The sequence below is a fragment of the Lithobates pipiens genome, unplaced genomic scaffold (assembly GCF_037356315.1).
Source record: "Lithobates pipiens isolate NorthernLeopardFrog02 unplaced genomic scaffold, aLitPip1_a1.2 Scaffold_28, whole genome shotgun sequence".
Taxonomy (NCBI): Eukaryota; Metazoa; Chordata; class Amphibia; order Anura; family Ranidae; genus Lithobates; species Lithobates pipiens.
Genome location: NW_027507789.1, coordinates 211,303,849 through 211,317,943, shown reverse-complemented (window position 1 = coordinate 211,317,943; position 14,095 = coordinate 211,303,849). Strand labels below are relative to the sequence as shown.

Sequence of the window (14,095 nt, the reverse complement as noted above, 5' to 3'; positions counted from 1 at the left end):
TATTGATTGGTTTGCGCAAAAGTTTTTATGTCTACAAAATAGGGGATAGATATATGGCATTTTTATTATTCTTTTTATTTTTACTAGTGAGGGCGGTGATCTGCGATTTTTTTATTTTTTTATTGTGACTGCGACATTATGGCAGACACGTTGGACAGTTTGGACACATTTTTGGGACCATTAACATTAATACGAGCAATTGCGGGAGACCGGCGGTCATCGAGACTGCCGGGCACTCGCATCGGCTCCCGGGGCGAGCTGCACGCGCACCTAGTGGCCACCAGAGGGAGCGATGTAACATAACGCCGATTCGCCTGCCTGTGCCATTCTGCAGAAGTACAACTGTGGGGTGGATGGTCGGCAAGCAGTTAAAAAGGGATTAAAGTCTTTACCAAGTAAATAGACCTGTTAGTTTAACTTCTATAGTCGAGAAGATACTGGAGAGTGTAATAAAAGACCACATAGAGGAGTTCTTGCTGTAAAAAAATATTTTAAGCAACACACAGCATGGATTCATGAAAGACAGAAGTTGTCAGACAAATCTGATTTATTTTTATGAGGCGTTCGATACAGTTCCGCACACACGGCCAATGTGTATGTTAAAGTTTACTTGGCTTGGAAAGATCAGTTTGTAAAAGGATAGAAAAACGAGTAGTGGTTAATGATTCTTAGCCCTTGTACACACGGTCGGACATTCCGACAACAAAATCCGTCGGATTTTTTCTGACGGTTTTTGTCCGAAACTGGTGTTGCATACACACGGTCGGACAAAGTTGTCGGAAAATCCGATCGTGATTTAAGTTTGTTGCAACGGGACTACGTGCAGGCTAGTAGCCAGTAGCCAATAGCTTTGGTCTCGTAATTTGATCTGAGCATGCGTGGCACTTTGTCCGATTGGAATTCTCTACAAACGATCGGACAAAGTCTGATCGGATCATGTTGTCGGAAAGTTTTATATCCAGCTCTCAAACTTTGTTGGTCGGACATTCCGACTGAAAAAGTCAGATGGAGCCCACACACGGTCGGATTATCCGATAACACGGTCCGATCGGACATTTTCCGTCAGAATTTCCGACCGTGTGTACAAGGGCTTACTCTGAATGGTCTAAGGGTATCAGTGGTGTACCCCAAGGTTCAGTGCTGGGATCCTTACTTTTTAATATCTTTATAAATTATATTGAGAAGCACCATTTCAGTCTTTGCAGGTGATAACAAGCTATGCAGTGGAATAACGTCCTTTCAGGATGTCTCCAGTTTACAGGCCGACCTCAATGCTCTGTCTAATTGGGTGACTATGTGGCAGATGAGGTTTAATGTTGATAAATGTAAAGTTATGCACTTGGGGGCTAAGAATATGCATGCATCTTGCATACTAAAGGGAGTACAACTGGGGGAATCAATGGTGGAGAAGGATCTGGGGGTTTTAGTAGATAATAAGTTCAATAACAGCATGCAATGCCACGCTGCGGTTTCCAAAGCGAGCAAAGTCCTTTCTTGTATTATTAATTTGCAGTTCAGTTTTGGGCACCAGTTCTCCAAAAGGATATCAGGGAACTGGAGAAAGTGCAGAGAAGAGCAACCAAACTGAAAAGAGGCATGGAGGAACTCGGCTATGAGGAAAGATTAGAGTAACTGAATTTATTCTCTCTTGAGAAGAGGTGCTTAAGGGGGGGGATATGATCACCACCATGTATAATTATATAAGGGGTCCATATAGTGATCTTGGTGTTGAGTTATTCACTTTACGGTTATCATAGAGGCCAAGGGGGCACTCTACGTCTAGAGGAAAAGAGATTTCATCTCCAAATAGGGAAAGGTCTCTTCACAGTAAGAGAAGTGAAAATGTGGAATAGACTCCCTGCTGAGGTGGTTCTGGCCAGCTCAGTAGATTGCTTTAAGAAAGGCCTGGAATAAAATTGAGTACTGACATTTATAGGTAAAGTTGATCCGGGGAAAATCAGATTGCCTCTCGGGGGATTAGGAAGGATTTTATTTCCCCTGCTGTAGCAAATTGGATTATGCTTTGCTGTTTTTTTTTGCCTTCCTCTTGATCAACTTTGGGTATAGGATTGTGTATACGGGATTGTATGATATTATTTTTATTTTATTTTTATGAATGAATTAGATGGACTTGTGTCTTTTTTTCAACCTAACTATGTAACTATTGGAAGAATACTTGATTATGGGATGGAGACATGTGGACACATGTGCCTCATTTAAAGTCCCACTAATGCCGGGTACACACGACCGGACTTTCTGGCAGACTAGGTCCGACGGTCTTCCCGACTGACTTTTTAGTGGAGTTCCGACAGACCTCCGAACGAACGGACTTGGCCACACACAAAAGGACTAAGTCTGTCGAAATTCCGTTAGTTTTGAACGTGATGACGTAAGAAGGGACTAAAAAAGGAAGCTCAATAGCTGCCCTTGCGTCGTATTTGGTCCGTCGGACCTGCATACAGACAAGAGGTTTTCCCGATAGGTATTGAGTCCATCGGACAGATTTGAAACATGTTCTATTTCTAGGTCCATCTGATTTTTTTATAACGAAAAATGATCCGATTAGCCCACACACGATCGGATTATCCGACAGGCTGATCCCGTCGGATCTAGTCTTCCGGAAAGTATGGTCATGTGTACGTGTCATTATCCTTCCCATTTTTACAACTATGTAACTTTAAGATTTACATATGACTTCATCTTCTAACCCCCACAGATAAACAGAATGGTCAAGAGCATAACCCAAATGCTGCTTTGTAGGGGTGGGCTTCAGCCCTATGTAAGCCCCATCCAATTTTGACCCTGAAACTGACTCAGGACTTCTCTTCGGTTCCTGCAGGGGTGCAGGGAAGGTGAATAGGTATGGTACAGGTTGACAACTTATTTACTGTAATATATAGCCCAATGCTGGTGCTCTCGTAATTTGAAACAGGGTGACATTTTGCAGACTTGTTGATATGGTGATATGTCATGAGCAAGTGTTAAAGTCTTCTAATGCCGCGTACACCCGATCAAACTATTCGGCAGACTTGGTCCGGTGGGTCTGCCGGACAATCCGCCCGTGTGTGGGCTCCGGCGGACTTTTTTCCCCCCAAAAGTCCGACGGACTTAGAAAGTCATTTTAACTCAAAAATTGTCTGCCGGACTGCTAGTCCGGCGGACAATCCGGACGTGTGTGTGCTAGTCCGCTTGACTTTTGAAATGAACGGACTTTCCCGCACACGGAGAAAAGTCTGTTCATTTTGAACGTGGCTCCAGGTAGCGGGAATGGCAAAGGAAGTCAATGTCACCGCCGTCGGCAGTCGAGATTGACACGTCGCTGGCCCCGTTACCTGGTATGGACTTAAAGGGGAAGCCCTACGCCGAAAAAAGGCGTGGGGGTCCTCCCAAGGTCCATATAAGACCCTTATCCGAGCACGCAGCCCGGCCCTCAACATGGGGGGATGGGGAAGGGGGGGCCGTGCGCCCCCCCCCCCACCCCAAAGCACCTTGTCCTCATGTTCATGAGGACAAGGGCCTCTTCCCGACAACCCTGGCCGCTGGTTGTTGGGGTCTGCGGGCGGGGGGCTTATCGGAATCTGGGAGCCCCCTTTAATAAGGGGGCCCCCAGAAACCGGCCCCCCACCCTGTGTAAATGAGTATGGGGTACAATGTACCCCTACCCATTTACCTGTGAAAAAAATGTCAATAAAACACAACACAAGGTTTCAAAATCATTTATTGCACAGCTCCGGGGGTCTTCTTCCATCTTGGGGGGTCTTCTTCCCAGACTCCTCCTATCTTCTGCTCTTTTGCTAGCTATTTTACTAGCGGAGGAGCCCGCCTTTCTTCTTCATCGCCGCCCGGGGGTCTTCTTCCGACTTCAGGGGTCTTGTCCCCCTCTTCGGTTCTTCTTGCTGGGCCTCCGCTTTCTTCCTTTAGCTCTTTTACTAGCGGTGGCCCGGTCTTCTGTCGCCGCCTCTTCTTCCGACTTTGGCGGTCTTGTCCCCCTCTTCGGTTCTTCTTGCCGGGCCTCCGCTCCTTCTTCCAGCTCTTTTACTGGCGGTGGCCCGAAGGCGGCGACATTGACTTCCTTCGCTAGTCCCGGTTACCTGGCGTCGCGTTCAAAATGAATGGACTTTCCTTCGTGTGTGGGCAAGTCCGTTCATTTTCAAAAGTACGGCGGACTCCCGCCATGGTCCGGCGGACCTAGTCCACCGGAAAAGTCCACTTGTGTGTGGGCAGGTCCGCTCGTTCGGAAAGTCCAGCGGACCTCCGCTTCTAAGTCTGCCGGACAGTCTGATCGTGTGTACGCGGCATTAGAAGAAATTCTAATTTGTCAGCACTTGCACAAGCATGACAGTTTTCCCCATGCAGAGGGAAAGTAGGCTGCATCTTGGGCACTTACCAGTCTCTTACAGGGCACTTATAGTGATATTAATCATGCGTCGTTAAGAGGAATTCCAGGCATGGTTCATAACCAGAGCATGGAGAAGCAAGACTGTTGCCGCTAGTTACTAAAATCAGGTGGGTTAAAGCATTGGTGTGTTGGAGCACCACAAGCTGAAAAACGCTAAGTCTCAAAGCAAAGTCCCCCATCCATCCATGTCTCCATGCTTTATTTTGTTGAGAAATCACATTAAAAAACACCCCTCCAGCATTTCAAGTTGTGGCCATCTTGAGTAACAGCAGATGATTTGTGTAGTATTTACTTCCTGGAATCTATCTGCCTTTAGCTCAAGCATGCGGGCAGGAGGGTGTGTTTATCTGAGAAACTCGCTCCTCCCCTCCTGAAGATTCCTGAGATGTATCATTTTTGCCTAGGACAGAAGCCAGGATGCAACTGAAGAAATGTAGAAAGAAAGTTAAAAACAAGTAAATATGATATGCCGACCTATCTATTTACTAATGCTAGCAGAATAAGGATTAAAAATTGTTAAAGTTGTTCTAAAGCTAAAACATTTTTTTATCTTAATGTGATTGTAAAGGCAGACGTTTTTTATCTTCTTTTTAGCTTTTATCTATGCATAAAAAGCCTTCTGTGTGCAGCAGCCCCCCAAATACTTACCTGAGATCCATCTAGATCCAGTGATGTTGCACAAGACACTCGGCTGGCCAAGACTCCCCTCCTTATTGGCTGAGACAGCAGTGAGGCGCCATTGGCTCCCGCTGCTGCCGATCAAAGTCATTCAGTCAATGAGGAGAGAAAGGGAGGGGGGCCGGACATGGACACAGGGAGCTATGGCGTGGTTTGGGTGCCCTCATAGTAAGCTACTTGCTGTGGGGCCACTCAACAGGAGGGAGGGGCCAGGAGCACCGAAGAGAGACCCGAGAAGAGGAGGATCTCGGCTGCTCTGTGCAAAATCATTGCACAGAGCAGGTAAGTATAGACATGTTTGTTATTTTAAACTAAAAAACAAAAAAAAAACATTGACTTTAATGCAAAGCCTAATCTTGATCCAGTGATGTGCACAAGAGCATAGGCTCTCTGCTCTCTTCTGTATGATGGACACACGGGGGCTCGGGAGTGGCTTGCTATGGGGGCACTCACCGGGGGGAGGAGCCAAGAGCGCTACCAGGGGACCCAAGAGGAGAAGGACTGGGCCTGCTCTGTGCAAAACCATTGCACAGAGCAGGTATGTATGACATTTTTTTTAAATGTAATTATTTCTATTTTGTTGTTCCTTTCACTATCTTTCCTTAGCAATCAATTCATACAGCACTCTGGAATCTCCTGAAGAAGCTCATTCGAAGCGAAACATGTCGAGCGGTAGGGTCTGTATTTTTGTACATGAAATGCAACAAGGAATTTTTTACAAAAATCATTTTATTGTTATTAATAAAGCATATTTTTAATATAAAGCAATCTTTCCTTTATCTGACACCTGTCCCGCAGTTTTCTATGTATTCTATTTATTTTTATGGTTGAACTAGATGGACTTGTGTCTTTTTTTCAACCTGACCATATTTATCGGCGTATAACACACGCCGGTGTATAACACGCACCCCAAGTTTAGGAGGGAATTGTAAGGAAAAAAACTTTTAGGAGGGGAGTTTAAGGAGAAAAACTTACATTTAAATGCCCATCAATGCAGCCTTATCAGTGTCATTTGCAGCCTTGCATTGCAGCCTTGTCAGTCATTTGCAGCCTTGTCAGTGTCGTTGCAGGCTTGCCGTTTAAAAATGGTGCAGCTGAGATACAGAGCGGATGTCCTGTGTATCTTGTCCGCGCTCGGTAGCTCTCGGCCGTTCTCGACGGCTTTCAGATATTTTTGGCGGCTTTCGGCCGTTCTTGGTGGCTTTTGTCTTTCCGAAAGCCACCGAGAATGGCCGAAAGTCGCCAAGAAGCTCACAATCGGCAGGTGATCAGCATATAACACACACCCATGATTTTCCCCTGATTTTAAGGGGAAAAAAGTGCATGTTTTACGCCGATACATACGGTATGTAACTATTGGAAGAATATTTGATTTAGGGATGGAGACACGTGGTCACATGTACCTCATTTAAAATCCCACTTACCCTTCCCATTTTTGCAACTATGTAGCTTTAACAACTTGCCGCCCGCCCTATAGGCAAATGACGGCTGCAAAGTGGTTTCAAAATCCTGACTGGGCGTCATATGACATATATATGTCACCGCGGCGATCATTGTTGTGGTGTTTCAGTCTGACACCCCACAACTATGATCTCGGTAAAGAGTCTCCAACTGAGACTCTTTACCGCGAGATCAGCCGTGTCCAATCACAGTGGATCACAGTGTAAATAGGAAGAGCCGGTAATCGGCTTTTCCTCACTCGTGTCTGTCGGACGTGAGTAGAGGAGAGCCGATCGGCTGTGCTGATCGATTATCAGTGTAGCCCCCCCGAGGATGCCCACACTGGACCACCAGGGATGCCCAGCACCAGGTATGCCAGTCAGTGCCCGCAATAGATGCCAGTCAGTGCCCGCAATGGATGCCAATCAGTGCCCGCAATGGATGTCAATCAGTGCCCACGATGGGCATCACTGATTGGCATGCATTATTGTTTGGCACTGATTGGCATCCATCAGTACAATACAATGCCGCCTATCAGTGCCCATCCGTGCCAACTATCAGTGCCCATCCATGCCAACTATCAGTGCCCATCTGTGCCACCTATCCATGCCAGCTATCAGTGCCAATTTGTGCCACCTATCAGTGTCATCTATCAGTGCTGCCTATCAGTGCCCAACAATGCCACCTCATCAGTGCCGCTTCATTGGTGCCACCTCATCAGTGCCGCCTTATCAGTGAAGGAGAAAACGTACTTATTTACAAAGCTTTGAAACTGAAACAAAAAAACGTTTTTTTCAAAATTTTCTGTCTTTTTTTATTTGTTTAGCAAAAAATAAAAACCGTAGAGGTGATCAAATACCACCAAAAAGCTCTATTTGTGTGAAAAAAATGATAAAAATTTCATTTGGGTACAGTGTAGCATGACCGCGCAATTGTCATTCAAATTACGACAGCGCTGAAAGCTCAAAATTGGTCTGGGCAGGAAGGTGTTTAAGTGCCTGGTATTGAGGTGGTTAAGATTTACACATGGCTTCATCTTCTAACCCCCACAGATAAACAGACTGGCCAAGAGCATAACCCAAATGCGGCTTTGTAGGGGTGGGCTTCAGCCCTATGTAAGCTTCATTCAATTTTGACCCTGAAACGGACTCAGGACTTCTCTTCGGTTCCTGCAGGGGAAGGTGAATAGGTATGGTACAGGTTGACAACTTATTTACTGTAATATATATCCTAATGCTGGTGCTCTCGTAATTTAAAACAGGATGACATTTTGCAGACTTGTTGATATGGCAATATGTCATTAGCAAAGTGTTAAAGTCTTCTAAGATGAAAATGAACCTATACAATCACTTTAACCCTTTCATGACTAAGCCTATTTTTGACATTTGGTGTTTACAAGTTAAAATCCATATTTTTTGCTAGAAAATTACTTGGAACCCCCAAACATTATATATATATTTTTTTTAGCAGAGACTCTAGAGAATAAAACGGCGATTGTTGCAATATTTTATGTCACACAGTATTTGCGCAGCGGTGTTTTAAGTGCAACTTTTTGGGAAAAGGGAGACTTTCATGAATAAAAAAAAAAACGAAACAGTAAAATTAGCCCAATTTTTTTTGCATAATGTGAAAGATGATTTTAGGCCGAGTAAATAGATACCAAACATGTCACACTTTATAATTGCACGCACTCGTGGATTGACAACAAACTACGGTACCTAAAAATCTCAATAGGCGACGCTTTAAAAATTTTTTTACGGTTACCAGGTTAGCGTTACAGAGGAGGTCTAGTGCTAGAATTATTGCTCTCGCTCTGACGATCGCCGCGATACCTCACATGTGTGATTTGAACACCGTTTACATATGCGGGCGCGACTTCCGTATGCGTTTTCTTTGCTTCGCGGGGACGCGCTTTAAATTTTTTTTAGTTTTTATTTATTTATTTATATTAAAATGACTAAATTGTTTTAAAAAAAATAATAATAATTTGATCACTTTTATTGCTGTCACAAGGAATGTAAACATCCCTTGTGACAGTAATAGGTGGTGACAGGTACTCTTTATGGAGGGATCGGGGATCTAAAAGACCCCCCATCCCTCCTTTACACTTCAATGTATTCAGATCGCCGAAAATGGCTATTCTGAATATCGTATATTTTTTTTTAAAACCAGCGCCATTGGCAGCCGAGTAAACGGGAAGTGACGTTATGACGTCGCTTCCGTGTTTACTATTAGGAAACTGGAACGAAGCTGATTACGGCTTGGTTCCAGTTCCTCCCCAGCAGCCGGAGGCGTCGGATCTTGAATCGTTGCTGCCGATCGAGCAGGAGCACCGGTAACAGCGGCGGGAGGGGGGGACGTCCCCTCCCGCTCCTCCGGCATAACAGCCAAGCGGCTTTTAGCTGCTTCGGTTGTTATGGCTGGATAGCCAATCGCCCGCTGAAGAAAACGGTACCGGGATGATGCCTGCAGGTGCGGGCATCATCCCGGTATACCCCCCGGAAGCCGAGTACGCAGATCTGCGTACGCTCGGCGGGAAGGGGTTAAGGTTTACAATCACGTTAAAGTGGTTCTAAATGCTCAAGGTTTTTTTTTTTTTTTTTTCCCTTCATGCATTCTATGCATGAAAGTAAGAAAACCTTCTCTGTGCAGCAGCTCCTCTAATACTTGCCTGAGCTCCCTCTCGATCCAGCAATGTGCACGAGTGCCTTGGCTCTTTGGGAGACTCTGCCGCCTCAATGACTGAGACAAAAATGGAAGCCATTGGCTACCGCTGCTGTCAGTCACAGCCACTGAGCTAATCACAAGAGCGAGGGGGTGGGGCAGAGCCATAGCTCTGTGTGCGAATGGCCTCATGCTATGGGGGGCAGGCACAGAAGAAGAGGAGCAGAGAGAGCACCTTCGTGGAACCCCAGAAGAGGAGGAAGGGGGGCCACTCTGTGCGAGTCCCTTGCACAGAGCAGGTGAGGATAACATGTTAATTATTTTAATTAAAATTTTTGTTTAGAAGCGCTTTAACCACTTGCCGACCAGCGCACGACGATGTACGTCGACAGAATGGCACGGGCAGGCAAATGGGCGTACATGTACGTCCCTTTAAATTTGCCGCCCTGCCATCGGGAGCGCGCCGCCGGCGGCGCTCTGCCACGCTGGTCGGGACCCCCGTGAGTCCGGTCGCGGGACCCGCGGACTCGATCGCCGCGGGCATCCCCGCGATCGTCTCACGGAGCGGCCAAATGGAGAAGTGCCGTTGTAAACAACATTTCTCTATTCTGCCTAGCAACTAGTGACGCTGATCTCTGCTCCATGTGATTGGAGCAGAGATCAGTGTTCACTAAATGAAAGCCCAACCCCCCCACAGTTAGTAACACGCCCCTAGGAACACTTAACCCCTACACTGCCACCCACTGGTTAACCCCTTCACTGCCAGTGTCATTTACACAGGAATCACTGCATTTATATAGCAGTGATTACTGTATAAATGACAATGGTCCCAAAAATGTGTCAAAAATGTCCGATGTGTCCGCCGCAATGTCGCAGTCACAATAAAAATCGCTGATCGCCGCCATTACTAGTAAAAAAAAAATAATAAAAAATTATTAATAAAAATACTATAAAACTATCCCTATTTTGTAAACGCTATAACTTTTGCGCAAACCAATCAATAATCGCTTATTGCGATTTTTTTTATCAAAAATATGTAGAAGAATACGTATCGGCCTAAACTGAGGGAAAAAAATGTTTTTTTATATATTTTTGGGGGATATTTATTATAACAAAAAGTAAAAAATAATGCGTTTTTTCAAAATTGTCGCTCTATTTTTGTTTATAGCGCAAAAAATAAAAACCGCAGGGGTGATCAAATACCACCAAAAGAAAGCTCTATTTGTGGGAAAAAAAGGACGTCAATTTTGTTTAGGAACCACGTTGCACGACTGCGCAATTGTCAGTTAAAGCGACGCAGTGCCGAATCGCAAAAAGTGGTCTGGTCTTTGACCAGCAAATTGGTCCGGTCTGAAAGTGGTTAATGTTGATTGAAAGAGTTTTTTTATTTTTTTTCCACTTGCCTCAATGGCGAGCGCTGTGCTTTGCTGGAGTACTATTGCTGGAGTACAATTCCAGTATAATATTCTCTAAGCTCCGAGGAATTGTGCATTTTTGTTTTTACAAGTAGCTACTGATAAATTTTCACTTTTCATTCTGTAACCTGTACCGGAAAAATAAAGACACGGTAGCTATGATCATCAGCTCTACATTAAAAAACAAAAAAGTCAGACCTTTTGGTGCCCAAATTCTTTATTTTGTTGATGAACTCTCCGCCAAAGGGTATGACTTATAATTTCTTAAGAGCAGCAACTGGTCCGATCCTGGATTAGCAGCCTCATCGATCCCGATCAAAAACAAGGAGTCGGATCATCCTCACATCCCTGCCTGTCAAAGCCCAACCTGGGCAGGGAACTCCTGTGACTGATGGCTGCTAATGACCCAACCCAGCTGCTGAAATTTGTCCCAGTAATCCCAGTGCAGGGGCGCAAGCCAGGGGGGGGAGGGATGGAGGGAGGTGGGGGAGATAGGATTCCGTGTCCCAGCTCGTGGCATTAACTCTTGGTGCCCTACTTGGGCACGCTCTGTGGGCATAGAAAGTAGAGGGTTCTAAGAAGAGATGCCAGTAGACAGCCTGATAGGAGCCAGGGACAGGAGGGACGGTAGGGAGTTCGGCAGAAGGGCCATATGGACGTTGCTGTGTTTCTTTAAATTCTTCAGCTTTAAGAATGGGACGTATCCGAGGAGTCAGATCCAACAGTGACAGGTGTGTCTGGTGGCAATAACGCAACCCCGGTCTGTAAAGGATACTCTCTCCTCCCACAGCATTGTGTACTGAGCACAGCTATGTCCCCTCTCTATATCAGATCAACAACACCAAGGACCAGGGCACTGCATCTTACCGAGGCTCCGAAAACATCACTCCAGGTAACTGCACCATTTCCTTCTTATGTTATTTACTTATATTGCTCCGACGTATAATGTACTGAGTAGTCTGTAAATTACCATTAACAAATGAAGCAGGACTAATACTTTGAAAACATACAAGCTATTTCACAATAGCTTTCTTTTTTTAAATCAGTTCTCAATCCCAATGGTATTAATACAGCCCCCTTTTTATTTTTTTTATTTTGTTTTTCCAAAATAAAACAAAAAATAAAAGGTCCTGCAGTGCGCTGTCGTTCCTTTCCTGGTTTAGAAGGAAAATATTGGAGGTTTAAGCCCTTTTAAAGCAATGCCTTTTCTTTCTTTTCTTTTTTTTCTTTATATATTTATTTCTTTCTTATATAGAAAGTTTTATATTACACAGGATTTCTATAGATCCCAATGGTATTAATACAGCCCCTTTTTAGTTTTTAATTTTGTTTTTCCAACATAAAACAAAAAATAAAAGGTCCCGCAGTACGCTGTTGTTCCTTTCCTGATTTAGAAGAAAAATATTGGAGGTTTAGGCCCTTTTAAAGCTATGTTTTTTTCTTTTCTTTTTTCTTCATTTCTTCTTTCTTATATAGACAGTTTTATATTACACAGGGTTTCTATAGATCCCAATGGTATTAATACAGCCCCTTTTAGTTTTTCCAACATAAAAAATAAAAGGTCCCGCAGTACGCTGTCGTTCCTTTCCTGGTGTAAATTGGAGGTTTAGGCCCTTTTAAAGCGATGTTTTTTCTTTTCTTTTTTCTTTCTTATATAGACAGTTTTATATTACACAGAGTTTTTATAGATCCCAATGGTATTAATACAGCCCCTTTTTAGTTTTTCAGTTAGTTTTTCCAACATAAAAAATAAAAGGTCCAGAAGCACGCTGTCGTTCCTTTCCTGGTTTAGAGGGAACATATTGGAGGTTTAGGCCCTTTCAAAGCGATTTTATTTTTTATTTTTCTTATTTTATTTTTTATTTATGTATTTCTTCTTTCTTATGTAGAAAGTTTTATTTCCCTTTCTTGTCTCTGATTTATGTTTCAATTCACATGGATGTGGTACCTTACCCTTTAGGTGTTTTTTTGATGTTGAACCACTAAAATGTTCCTTTAAAGCAATGTTTTTTCTTTTTTTTTTCTTTTCTTTTTTCTTTATTCTTTCTTATATAGAAAATTTTATATTACACAGGATTTCTATAGATCCCAACGGTATTAGTAATGCCCCTTTGTCATTTTTAATTTTGTTTTTCCAACATAAAACAAAAAATAAAAGGTCCCGCAGTACGCTTTCGTTCCTTTCCTGGTTTAGAAGAAAATATTGGAGGTTTAGGCCCTTTAAAGCTATGTTTTTTTCTTTTTTTCTTTTTTCTTTCTTTCTTCTTTCTTATATAGAAAATGTTATATTACACAGGATTTCTATAGATCCCAATGGTATTAATACAGCCCCTTTTTAGTTTTTAATTTTGTTTTTCCAACATAAAACAAAAAATAAAAGGTCCCGCAGTACGCTGTCGTTCCTTTCCTGATTTAGAAGAAAAATATTGGAGGTTCAGGCCATTTAAAACAATGTTTTTTCTTTTTTCTTTCTTTCTTCTTTCTTATATAGACAGTTTTATATTACACAGGATTTTTAAAGATCCCAATGGTATTAATACAGCCCCTTTTTAGTTTTTCATTTTGTTTTTCCAACATAAAAAATAAAAGGTCCAGCAGCACGCTGTCGTTCCTTTCCTGGTTTAGAGGGAACATATTGGAGGTTTAGGCCCTTTCAAAGCGATTTTATTTTTTATTTTTTTATTTTTATTTTTTATTTATGTATTTCTTCTTTCTTATATAGAAAGTTTTATATTATGCAGGATTTATATAGCGCCACACATTATTCATACATCACAATTTTTAACCATGCATTTACCACATAGGATTTAATTAAACCAAAAAGTGTATAATCTATATAAATATATAAAAGTGTCCCCATATTACTATAAAAGTATAAAAAGTGCCCTCATATTAAAAAAAACAAAAAACTAAACTAAACAAGACAATAAAATAAAACTATAGGGGTTATTTACGAAAAGCAAATCCACTTTGCACTGCAAGTGCACTTGGAAGTGCAGTCGCTGTAAATCTGAGGGGAAGATCTGAAATCAGGGGAAGCTCTGCTGATTTTATCATCCAATCATGTGCAAGCTAAAATGCTGTTTTTTTATGTTCCTTGCACGTCCCCCTTGGATCTTTACTTTACTTTCAAGTGCACTTTCAGTGCAAAATATTTTCCTTTTAGTAAATAACCCGCTATGTACCCGCTTTAATTTCATTGCTGCATTGATAGCCTTAACAGCCCTGGGAAAGAAGCTTTCTTTAAATCTATTTGTCCTTGTTTTAATCGCCCTAAAACGCCTCCCAGATGGCAATAATTCAAAGAAATGACAACCAGGATGAGTCTGGTCTTTAGCAGCGCTTTACAATATAAAGAGAGACAATACACCAACAACACAATTCAATACAAGAGGGTTATGCCCTCGTACATGGGATCGGATGATAAAAATCGCTTTCGGATTGATCGCAACCATAGTCTGATCGTTAGTATACAGCCTTCGACAGCCTGATCACCACT

The 14,095-nt window shown here is 42.9% G+C and overlaps 1 protein-coding gene across 1 annotated transcript in view; it reads left to right on the top strand.

Moving 5' to 3' along the window:
* Positions 1-11,184: 11,184 nt before the first annotated feature.
* MYLK2 (myosin light chain kinase 2) overlaps positions 11,185-14,095 on the top strand; it is a 92,661-nt gene continuing 89,750 nt past the window's right edge. Inside the window, exon 1 of the mRNA XM_077460470.1 lies at positions 11,185-11,488. The gene's annotated coding sequence lies outside the window, so the exon portion shown is untranslated. The remainder of the gene's footprint in view (positions 11,489-14,095) is intronic.